Source organism: Gavialis gangeticus, unplaced genomic scaffold (genome assembly GCF_001723915.1).
Source record: "Gavialis gangeticus isolate Ggan-Ray unplaced genomic scaffold, GavGan_comp1, whole genome shotgun sequence".
In the NCBI taxonomy this organism is placed as follows: domain Eukaryota; kingdom Metazoa; phylum Chordata; order Crocodylia; family Gavialidae; genus Gavialis; species Gavialis gangeticus.
In genome coordinates, this window is record NW_017728992.1 from 166,739,200 (window position 1) to 166,749,816 (window position 10,617).

Sequence of the window (10,617 nt, forward strand, 5' to 3'; positions counted from 1 at the left end):
TTTTATTTAATTGTATTTTTTGATATTTTAAGATGCTTTTTAAAAAAACATATCAAGATAATTTTAAGATATGTTAAAGCCCAAAGTTATCATGGAATAGGGATCATAATTTGGAATTATACTATTTGTGACAAAATATTCATGTAACCTTTTTAGAAAAGTTTTATAAAAAGGTCACAATAGGCCATGGACTGTATTAGGGGCCCAATCTTGTGGGGTTCCCAAAGGCTCCTCTGTAGATTAGTAAAGGTTAAAGAAAACTGCTCTACTCAATGGGACTCAGTGCTCAGTCTAGAAGATCCCATTAAGCATCTCTGTGATGCTTAGTTTCAGTTCTCAAACTAGATTTGTCTCCAGAGCTAACTTCCTTGTTAACAGCAGTATATGGAGATGAGAGAGAACAGACCTGATCACCTACCCATTGGCCCTCTTGTTTCTCTGCAAATTTGTGTACACAGAATCAAGCCCTTACCTCTCCCTAAAAGTGCAAAGTTTCAAGAAGTTAAATGAATTAAGTATATTAAACAACAAGAATTCAATTTTTGTAGAAAACAATGATTACATTGAGGCTTCCTGACCAGTGATTTAAATTATGATTTAAATCGCTTTGATTTAACTCAGAGCCATCCTACAATTAACGGGACATGATTCTCTCTTCTTCCATATTCATTCATTTGTTCACTTGCTGTCTTTCGTACCAACGTAACACTGGGGTCAGAGGTGCTAGTGGAATGGTAGGTTGCATGTAATCTAATGGAAACCGTGACAAGTAAGCATACTTGATGGCTCCCACAGAAAGACTAAGTGACTTCTTCAGGGTCACCCAAGAAGTTAATGGCACGGCATTTTGAGTGGCTGTGTCACTGTCTTGCAACACTGAGGGCCTGTAAAGGACCAGTTGTTGTCAAGCCTGTAGGGAGGAAGTGCTGACGACTGATAGAGAGGAGATGAGATTATGTCATATAATGGTGATCTAACTGGGACCGCAGTTGAGAAAAACGGATTAGATAAATTAATCAGATGCAGTTAGTCAAATGCATTGCAGACCTGACTGCTTCTATCTGTGGAATGGAAGCTCTTAATAGTTTCCAAAATTTGGTTTAAATACTCTCTTCTTTTAAACTTTTCCAGTGGGTATAATTCATTGTGTGCTCCCCTTGCTTTTTGTTGTCAATTGTTTCTCTTTTTTCATTTTTGATGAAATGAAAATAATGAAATGGTAAGTAATAGAAAACAAGATTTTGAGTAATGTTCTATGTTGTTTAATTTCACAACCTATATATAGGAGTCTTTCCTCTGCTTGTTCATTAGAGAATTTTCTGCTTATGATTAACTGGTTAGGTGTTGAACATATGATGGCTTTTTCTCTCTCTTAAAAACTGCATTTTTTGATCTGAAGGAAACTACTGTGCATGTGAACTTTGAGCCAAAAGCATAAAGTATAATGGAGGTAAGATGCCTTAGTTTTACTCTAAAATAATTTTGCTACTTCCATCTAGAGCTGACTTCAGTTTACTGTAAGGTAAACATACTGAAGTGCCCTGTCTTCATTGCTTTCACCCCAGGATGATTCTCATCTTTGTTACTGAAAGGCGTGTACTTCTGCCTAACCCATAAGGGCATAATTTAAGTAAGGGGTAGAGGCAGAAAAAAGGGTTTAAGGTCCAATGTCATTATAATGAGATATTTAACTAAACATTTGTCTTTCAGGCAAGAGTAACTGATAAATATTTTCAAAAGTGCTTAAGCAGGTTAGGTGTCTAACTCCCCTGGAAATCAATAGAAATTAAAATTTAGATTTACAAAGGCATTTTTAGGATGTAGATAGACATGCAATGTTTTTTCTAAAAGTGACTAAGAAAGTTGGCTACCAACAGGATTTAGGCCCCTTGCTTGTTTAAGAACTTGTTATAATCCTCCTATATGGCAACCTTTGAATATCTTCAGAGCTGAACCTAGATACCTAATTTGGTAAGGTGTTTTTGAAAAAATTTCTGCTCATTGGATAGCAGTAGTTTCCATGATGGAGAATCAGATACTCATTGCTTTTCTGGTACTGCTCACCACCATTTACCTTTCTGTTATCCAGTTTAATCAGGAGGTAGTACAAGGAACATATAGAGCTGAGATGTAGATCAAAAGTAAAACCCTGATCAGGCAGCTTTGTACTAACTATAATCTGTACTAAACCCTCTCAGGAACATCATAAAATAAAGCAACACAGTTTTTGGATATGACCGACATGGGGACCACAATTCAGTATAAACACAAGAAACTAAGTTTAAAATTTGAAATGTACAGTAGGTTGTAGATGGACATTATCCTGTGAGATGTTCAAAAGGACATGACTGACATGCAAATAATGTCATGAACTTTTAAATGCCTGTAGAAGTAGAATTCCAGTTTGCTTTTGTTATTTTTTTAATGTCACAAGACAAAGTTGTACCTAGAGTTCTAGAAGCCCCACATGAGCCTCTTGTGTTGTAATTTTGAGTGTTAAATACCTTGCATATCATTACATAGACTCTGTCCAATTTCTGCATATGAAATGTCCATATCACACCCCTCACTGTTAGTGCACTTGGCAATCATTTTGTTACCTTAGTTTGCTAGATAGGCATCTTTACAACTTCAACTTCCCTTTATTTCTAGAAGTAGTCATTTCAGTATAGGATTGGGACTATGAATAAAGATGTGGTGTTACTGCCTATGTTGTATCTTTTAAAAAGATGCCATGTTCTTGCTGTTCTGTCAAAAGGGCCACAAAGCTGTCATGAGTGCCATTCCACTCTACATTTATTTTAAAAGTAACAATAAATGAAACAACAATATATTTTAAGATCAGCACGTAAATTCTCTTTTCTGATTGAGCACAGTAAAGGCAATCCATTACAATCACTTACTGCTAGTGAGATGGCCAGACCACACATTTTTGGAAGGTGATAAATTATAAAGAAATTTGGTTATAAGTGTACTACAGTACATGATTTTCACTGGACTCTCCTCCAGAATTGGAACTTCAGCTCTGAGAGTGTACTTGTATACTACTTTTCAAATGTGAGAAAGTATTCTTGTCTTGGCTCTAAGAAGGACAGAGCAGTAGGCACTCACCAATTTTACTGTGGTCTCCTAGATAATAGTAAGGGAAGGGAAGACTACAGTGTAAATGAATATGAAGGTCCAAATTACTGGAATTTATAAGGTCTTTGAAAAGTTTGTATACAAGCATAGTTAATGCTCCTATGCACCAAAGTGCTGAAGACCTAGCAATGAAGAATATTAATCCACTTTTATAGAATCAAAGGGTTCATATTTTTACTGCAGAGAAATAATTTGAATAAAATTTGACCCTTTCTACAACAGTCTTTGGGTCAAATTGAACCCACCATTAAAATTCTTTAATATCTGTCTTGTATTAGCATTTCAAAACTCAATTTAAATACTCACAGAGCTCTTTTTAATAAACTTAACAAAATTCAGGTAATTTCCTTCAACTTTCTTGATTGAAGGCAGGCAGTAGGTGCAGATATAAAAAAAGATGTACAGCTACGAGCAAAACCTGAAATCAATTATATATAAGAAATAACATAACACATGGAAAGAAATTAATCAAAAGGAAAAATTTCTACTATATGATTTTCTTGGTCTGCTACCTGCGGGCAAGGAACGTAAATGAAAAAAAATCAACATTCTGCTTGCAGATAAGAAAAAAATTAATAAAAATGTTTCCTTCCTACCAGATCCCCTGATGCAACTTATGTTAAAAGTGAGTGGCTGCGGGACGAACTTACTCATTTAAAATAGTTCCTTTTTTTCACTAAAGAAATATACTTTATTTTTTGCTGTTAAGCTCAATTACATCACGTTAGCATTTATTAACAGTGTCCAAAGAGCAGCTCTCCTCCTATTCTCTCCTCATTAAATTGTTCTTTAAAGTGCCCTGAAAAAGTTTCTGCCAGTTTGAGAGAGCGCTTGTTTGTTCCAATAAGTCTCCATTTAAAGTGCAAGGAAATTCTCAAACTGGCTGAATTTTTCAAAATGGAAGGAAGTATTTAATGTTGCCAATATACAAGATGGCTATACCAGAAGACTTTAAAGTGTGCTTGCAAGGTATTGAATATCTAGAAGTTGGCATCTGAGTGGAGCTGTTGAAAATCTAACAGTAGGACAACTAGGAATTACAAAAATGACTTGATTAATCTTAACAGAGCATCTCCATAGACTAAGGAGAGAATAGTTTTCTTTAAGTTTTAAAGTGATGTTATTTGACATGTGTTGACCTTCCTAAGAATGATTTTTAAGTTTTCCCAGTTACTGAACAGATATGGTGGTATGTGCCTGAGTGCCAATCACTTATTGCTAGGAGTGTGCTTGTAATTTTAAGCTATTCATTTTACAGTCAGCTCCAGGGATTAGGTGGTGCTGTATGTTGCCGGGCTGCAGGAACTGGGATTTAACTCTTTCAGTCTTTTTTTTTTTTTTTTCCAACATTGGTGGGAACTGCACAATGAAGATGCTATCCTTCGCTTCTGGGGGAGGAGGGCTAGTTTTAATTTATTATTCCCTGAAAATTCATGGCCATTTGAAAGCAATATTAACTGAGAACCAAAGACTTCAGTAGTGCTGAAAGACATTCAGAGAACAATGTGCCATGTTTGTAGTTTGGGAGTTATTACATGTAAAGCAAGACATTCAAATGTTCCTTGATGTCACCAATGTGAGCCAGAAGCTCTGCTCCCTCACTTCTGGACTTTATGGCTCAGCCATATTGTTACAGCTTGGGAGATTCCCATGGTATGTTAACGATAATGTTGTAAACCAGGTAGTTAGAGCTGAACAGAGTTTGAGATTCCTGACCCCGGGACAGAAACCAAAAGTGGAAAATAAAGTTATCATGAAAATATCGTTTTCCCATGGACTCATCTGCTATATTTTTAGCATCCCATGCCTTCACAGCGGTGGAAGATGATAAGTATGCATAAAGAGCACAGCCAATAAAAAAAAGCTTGTGAACTAGTGTAATTTCAGCATCAGTGCTTTGGAAATTCTATAAAGTATACCTGAAACGCTGGGGAAGGCCAAAAATATGTTGGCGGGCAGGTTTCTGAGAATCCTGTGTTAATGTTTCTTTCCAAATTGAAGAAGCCAGGCTGCTTCGTTTAATATTTATGGAGCTCAGACCTTTCTCTGAATGCTGAGAATCATTCTGGCTAGAGATGACTTTTCCTAGGGCCAATAAAAACACGGGAGGAATTTATCTTGTACCAAGTATTTTCTACAGGAAGAGAAAATCCCAGAATCAGCCTGCAGTGTCCTCATCTCATGCTCATTTTGAAATGGAATGGGTTGAATACTGTCCTATACTCTGTATTTTCAGTTTAATTTCTAGGAACAGATTTCTCAACATTTCCACCATGCGCGTTAAACTAATCCTGTTTGGCCGGTGGTGTTACCTCCTTCCCTGGTTGTTTTTGAGAAAGTGATTTTATTTGTACAAGAAAACAAATGAGTGGATTTTCCAGAATCCAGACACCCGGGACCTGTGGTTTTAACACAGACTATATGCCTCAGAACAGTTATATTTTTAAAAACGGCTTCCAACTGGTTACCCTTGGGAATGTTTAAGTTGTTACATTTGTCCACACCCTAAGCATTCTATCAGCCGGAGAAAACATTGGGTAAATCAGCAAGCTCATCAAAAATTCATCCTGTGGATCTGGTATGTTTTAGGACTAGGCAATGCACATGACTCTTTTTTTTTTTTTTTTTTTTTTAATAGAGAAGTGTTATTATTTAATACTACTACAACTACTGATTATACTCATTAACCTCTCCCCAGCCACTCACCAGTAAGGATTTGTAGGCATTCTCAAGCCGCCTTAATTTACTAAGAGGATTGTTTGATGTTGCTGCTGTCAGAATGCCATGGAATAGTGGAGGCTGGGAAGAAAGTTAACCACTTATGATTTAATGAGTTAATGATTTCAGTGAGACTTCCCTACAGCATGGAGCAAAGCATTTAAGCAAAACACTGTGCAGCAAGCACTTAAGCATGTGCTTAACTTTGAGCACAGGCTAAAGTGGTTTGCTACTTAGGGAGAGGCTGATGATAGGATTTGATTCACCACAGCATTTCTTTGGGTTTTATGCTTTTCTAACCTCATTGACTTAATTAGAATAATATCATCATGAAACTGAAATAATGCATTGGTGCATCAGGCCCAGAGTGCCTATAAAGGCAGCTGCTCTTCTGGAGGGATGTTTCGCTGTAAGCTGCATTTCCTCTCTTACAGGAAAAGAGAACTGCTGCGGCAGTCCATTCCCACATTACCCATTTTCTTTCGTGAAATGCTTTCAGTCACTTTTTTGTAAACGTCACCCGTGCACTTTGATTTATATTTTCCTTTTATTTTTAGAGATGAGGGGAAAGGGTTGCCAGTGTTGCCTGTTTGTGCACTGTAAGAAGTGGTCGGTTACCTCCATGTTTATGTACATTTTGAAAATAAATAAAAATAGCTATATATTTGTGTTTTAATGGTTAAGAGACTAATAATGCTAGAAAATATGTGCCTGTATATCCCTAAATCTGGTACAAATTAGGGAGCTACAGTTCAGATTTTCTCATACTGATCTGCCAAGTGGCCTCAATCAGAAGTAATTTTCTCCATGAAGGCACATGCAGTTCACTCGTCAGTCTCTCCTGAGTAGATATTGTTATTTGGATCAAATTATATGTGGTGATTTTTCTGAAGTGGACTACTGTGCCCATTAAGCCATACGGGTTTCTTGCTGCATTTACTCGTTCGTTGCTGTTGTTAATTTTACTTGTGATTTAGTGCAAGTTTCCCTTCTTTGTTTTTAAAACATGTTTTTAATAAATAAAACATTTATTTTAGAATTAAGGCTATCTGAATATACTTTATTATTTATAGGAAGCTCAGTATAGGAATTGAGATCTGCTCTAAACTGTGTGAATGTCTCATAAAGGAAACACTTTCTCAGTTCCCAGTGTGAAGTCTGGGCTGAAGAAATATATAATTCAGTTGCCTATAGTAGCTTATTTAAGATCAGAAATTAAGCTTTTTATCTAAGTGCATTTGGAAATTCTTAACTCCTTACCAAGTTATCTGGTCTTTCTGATTGCATCAAATTCTTTTAGAAAGCCCCTACAGAAAGAAACTACATTAAAATTAAAAAAAAAAAATTGTTAAAGCAAAGTACAGCATTTATGCTACCCACCTCATCCCCCAGAATGAACCCTGAAGTCCTAAATCTTCTGGGTTTAAAATTTACTACTTTATTTCAGGAATCCAATCCCAACACAAGCGAGTAGGTTCTTCCACCAGAGGAGTTTTTGTTGAATTACTTAGATTAATTCTTTTGCCATATTGTTTGATTGTTTGTTTTACCCCTATTTTTTTTTAATTCATGTTTATTATATCATTGGTATTTTCTACATGGTAAAATGTGTTTTCATATTTTTCAACAAAATAAGGATTGAAGCTTACTTCTGCTGAGTAAATAGCAATAAGATAGGAAAATATATAATGCTTGCATACTACAATTTTACTATAAATTTAAAAGTACTATTAACAAATGATACACATCAAATTAAATCAAGGAATTAAAAGGAATGCACAGACTAAACTACTAACTAAATAGATTTAGTTGCACCTAGTAATCCAAATGTATTGAAGGTAATACATCAGCATATTAGTTAATCCAAACAACTGAGGAAAAATGCTACATCAGAGAGAACGGCTGAAACAGAGTAGAACAGGATTTCACCTCTCTTTGTCTTTATGACTCTAGTTTTAAATGGTGATACTTTTGTAAAAGGAAGAAGAAATTGAAAGAGCTCTTTGTAGACCAGGCAAATAATGTAGGTCATTTGTGTTCTGTACTATCAGTTTGTTCTTTCCACAAAGGGAGAGATTTTCCAAATCACATGCAGGTGTTAGGGAGTTAACTTTTGAAACCCCACTACAAGCTTGTGTACCGTTGAAGACTTCATACTTAATTTAGTTGGTTTTCTCAGAGTCACTCACTATCCGAAGCATTTATGTAGAAAAGTCAGATGGGTCTCTGCGCAAAGTTTGTGTGTCTGCCTTAATCCAGAAAATGTAACTTCAGAGAAGTTGTAAAATTCTGACGTCTACGGTAGTTGCAAACTCAGTGTACGTCTCTAAATATACATTGTCAAATAAAGAAACGGCTTAATCAAGGGTAATAAATTAGTTTTTCTTTATTTTACTATGCAAATAATAGTCTTACTGATGTTTCACCTATTGTATGAGGTGATAATTAGCTTCAGAAATGGAGCATCAAAATTTTTGTTTATGGAAAGGCAAAAATCAATAAACATTGAATTGTGCTATCATATCTGATGCTATCCTTACAGTAAGAAGTGTCTAACTGTGTTTCACTCTATTAAAACTATTTCATTTAAAAATCTGGTTATGGTAGTTTTTAGTAGCACTACCTGGGTAGCAAGGTAGTAACTAACTGTGGCAAGAATGGGCATGGAATCAATTTGTAAAAAAATTTTTAAAAAAAAAAAAAAAAAAAAAAATGCAATTTAACCATTAGGTTTAAAAAATACTGACTCTTTATCCTTTAGGTACATGTGACCCCTCCATTTTAGTAAAATTCCCCATCATTTTAATTTGGGTCCTGACTTTGGCTGATTTCTTGATCTTTGCCTTGGGATAGCTAGGTATATAAGCATTTCAGGAATGTACACATTGGTGATTTGTGTATGTGCATCTTGTGCATACCAAAAAAAAAAATCCATACATCCATATAAAATCAGTGATTTTTTGCATGTGCTTCACAAGTTTCACATAGTTAGCCAGATGCATGTACAAGTTAGGAGAATGATTTGTACCTGGGAGCTATCCACAGAAGTGTTTTGAAAATAAATGTTTTTAGTCTAGTGTTGGAGTGGTGTTGTAGTTGTAATGGTTTGAGAGAGATGTGAAAGGCAAGGATTTTTTTGGATGCTATCTTTTAAGCAGTTGGTCCAATAAAGGATGTCACCCACAAAAATCCTTGCCTCATGCTTTTAGTCCTGGCATTATTAAAAAAAAAAAAAAAATACAGAGTGCAATTCTGTTACTGCTTTTTTGATTGGTTCTGTACTTCTTTGTAGTGGCACTTAAATGATGAGGCTTTTGATTATTTGGAAACAATGTCAATGTGACTTTATGAACTGTATATTTCTAAGACTGATGCACATAAAAAATATGAACTACACTTTCATTTCTTTCTTAACATCTATATGGTAATTATTAGGATGTTAACTATATACTGGTAAGCCAGTCAAAGAAACTGGTCTAATATCTATAAACAGGCATAAACATAACATCATAACATGCCAACTGGATTGCTCATATGTTGTTAATATATTTTCCAAAGGAATCTTGTTTGGAAAGTAAAATGACTATAAACCAATATTTCAGCAGGAAGTCAGATTCTGAAATGTTGACTGATAGTTATATTTCTTTTAAGTACAAGCTGCCTGAAAAATACATTAGGAACATAAGACCATATCTGGCAAGATACAGAATGTGATTTCTTTTTATCAATAGTTGAAATTTTGTATTTACTGAGATTAGTTTTTTTCCCTTTTCTGTACATTAGTGCAATTTATACTGTTGCTTACTGGAGTTATTCACAGAAACATACATATATAGAGTAACTGTGTCATGGGTTAATAGAGTCAGTAGAGCCAGAAGGTACAATTAGATCATCTATTTTGAAACTCAGAATTTTTGTCTGTTAAATTGAAGACTATTATTGGCTTGTTACAATATTTATTAAATATTTTCCCCCAATTTTGGTATTAATGACTAAATTATTTGAAGTTTGTAGTCTCTTACCAATTTATATTACATATACATACAATACACTAATAAACTCCAGTTTAACTTCTTGATGTTATCTGTGGTATGTGTTGTGTTTGTATTTTTAAAAAAAAACATCATCTCAATATTGCAATCAGAACTTGCAATAGAACTAGAAACTGAAGTTCTTGATTTAAATGAAATTCATGGAACTACACCAGTCCATCTTTTCCCCAATATATATTCCTGATATGTCATCAGTTGTTTTGTGGAGCAACTTAGCCATGTATAAATTAATGTCCACTCTTCATTCTCTATGCCTTCTAGTTGCTGACTTCTGTGACTACAAGAAGATGCAGTTGATAATGATTATACTTTGGTTTGTAACTTTATTTCTTTAGCCATCCAAGAAAATTATTATAGTTTCATAGTTTCTAGGGTCGGAAGGGACCTGAGCAGATCATCTAGTCTGACCCCCTGCCGTGGCAGGAAGAGCACTGGGGTCAAATGACCCCAGTAAGGTGATCATCCAACCTCCTCTTAAAAACCCCCAGGGTGGGAGCCTGCACCACCTCACTTGGAAGCTGGTTCCAGACTCTAGCCGCCCTGACCGTGAAGTAGCGCCTCCTGATGTCCAACTTAAACCTTCCCTCCGCCAGCTTGTGACCATTGTTCCTGGTCACTCCTTGCGGCGCTCGGGGGAACAGGGACTCCCCCAGCGCCTGCTGATCCCCCCTAACCAGTTTATAACAGGCCACAAGATCCCCCCTCA